This window comes from Pantherophis guttatus, chromosome 1, assembly GCF_059756535.1.
Source record: "Pantherophis guttatus breed Tessera chromosome 1, ASM5975653v1, whole genome shotgun sequence".
Classification (NCBI taxonomy): domain Eukaryota; kingdom Metazoa; phylum Chordata; class Lepidosauria; order Squamata; family Colubridae; genus Pantherophis; species Pantherophis guttatus.
The window spans coordinates 189,922,895-189,925,422 of NC_142063.1; positions in this window are offsets into that span (position 1 = coordinate 189,922,895).

Consider the following 2,528-nt stretch of genomic DNA (forward strand, 5'->3'; position numbering starts at 1 on the left):
CTCTGTTTTTTTCCCCCTGAGAGTACAATTACCAGTCTCAATTTAAAACCTTTAAATATGTGTGCATGAATCTAGGTCTTTCCAAGTGGTTCAAGTTGAGACACTGGTTGAAAGGAGATGATGAGCTTGATGTTTAAAAAAGCTGTAAAAATGATGGGTGACCAGATGTTCAGCAGAGAAAAGGGAACATTTCTGAGCGAGTTCTGTTTTGTTACATACTGTCAGTTTATATTTCCATCTCTTTCAGATCTTCAAATAATGTCCTAAAAGACCATAATATTTGAGTAATACAAATTATATAAATAGTTTTATATAATTATTTAAATACATGGAATTACATAAATATAAGACATGCATTGTTTATGGCAGTTTTCATACATCATGTTTTCAACCATTAAATATTCCAGCAGCCTACTTTGAATTTCTAGACATTTTTTTACTCAGGACTTGACTAAGCGAAACACAGAACAAAACATGTGTTTTCAGTTTGAAATCTTCTAGTTCTCTGAAGGCTAACATGTAAAATGTAAATTCATGTAAGAATTCAGGGGCGATGCATTTGATATTTATTTATTGCATACATTTAAATAATATTGTTATGGACACAATAAGCTATTTTTATACTTTCACAAGATTATTTGCCCTCCAATACATCCTGGAAACGATCTGCACAAAAGTTTTGAATTTAGACTTATTTTGCATGGCACTGAAATTCTTTTGCTGAATCTGAATTAATTCTAATCTGCTTTCAGTTTGGCAGGAGAAGCAAATACTATATTGTTGACCTGCACAGAGACTAATTTTGACCTCCGTATCTATCTTTTCTGATTCACTTTCAGAGAACATTATTTTGCAAATTGTGATTTGAGATAATCTTACACAAGAGTTTTACTGAATTGAGTAGGACTTTGGAATAGATACACATCAGATTGTTACACATTTTGCCACTTTTCTTCATATAGTCTTATGAAGAGAGTCTTATAGTCTCAATTTACCAAAAGCCTCTTTTGCATTCATTTGCTAAATTACTGTATATTTCATTTTGGTACTGTCCTGGCATTTTTTTTACAACTTTTTTCTGAAGCCTTAATAGGAGTTAGTAAATTGTCTTGTCTTATTACTTTTCTACACATTACAACTAGATTTCTTTATCCCCTTGTGTATAGACTTGTCTTTCTCTTTTCATTTTCCAACCTTTTTTCCTTTGTTACTTTTATTTTTGCATTCGTTTTGAAAGGACTTCCATATGTATTTCATTAGGGAAAAAATAAAGTTACCTTGCTTTCTGTTATGAGCTGAATCTAACTTCTATATGTAAGACTAAATTCGGACTTTTCAAAAGTTCTGATCTGCTAAGTACTACATCCTTACCTTCTCTATTTTCATAAAACATAAAGTAACCTGATAAACTAACAATAAGTTCACCATCTAGAAAAACGAAGGTTCCACATGCTTTCGTGGCATGTTCATGCAGTGTGCTTCTCAACCTGATGGAACATTCTGTCTTTCTTATTCACTTTCCTATTTAAGGGGCAACCCTAATCACCCCCTACCAAGTATTAATCTGATCCGATCAGCCAGGGTTTGGTAGGTTATATTTACATCTGTATATAATGCGACTTTGTTATAAATATCTCGTAAAACGGGCCAAGTAGCTTTTTCTCTATAGGGCCAGATTTTACCAAACCTCACCAAAATATTACTTAAAGCCAAGATCACCAAAGAGAGGCTGTCATACTTTGGTCATGTCATGAGAGCTGACTCACTCAAAAAGTCAATCATGCCCGGAGTGATCAGCGGAAAAAGGGGGAAGGTGGCTGGCCACTATAAAGGATGACACCAGGATGAACATGGAGGATCTAAAAGAGGCGGTGTGAGATGGGCATGGAGAATGCTGATCCATTGAGTGGCCAAAGGGTAGACACGACTGACTAGCTGATGACAATTGCCACTTAGGCAGAACTGGAAGCTCTGCATGCAAAGGACCCCTAAATCTGACCATACAAAATGATGCTGGCTGAACCCTCAAACCATTAAAACTTAATTTACGTTAGAAACACTGTCAAGAAATATAGGGTAATATCTCATATTTTGACTTGAGTAATCAGATGTAAAACATTTTAATAGGGTTAAGGTGGCTTGATAGAGCCAGCAAACAAGTGTTCCTATCTGATAGGCTGAACATTTATGCCCAGCAAGAAGCTTGATGAGAAACTCAAAAATGCCCATTATTGTGTATCCCTGGCGACCTTGTGCAAATAAAGAAGCTGCTTGCCAGGGATGGTTACTGTAAATGAGACATGATATTGGGGAAATTTAGAAATGCCATTAATAAAACTAATCACATTTTACCCAAGCATGCTATGTGGACCCAGCTTGACTGATTAGTTGATGATTCACTATTTTAGCAAAACTAGAAAATTGGGTGGAATAAACATGGTTTATGGTTAAGCCCAACTGAGTATTGTAAGCAAAGCCACCCAAACAGAAAGGAACCCATTCCAGAAAGAAAGCCTAAACAGTGTAAC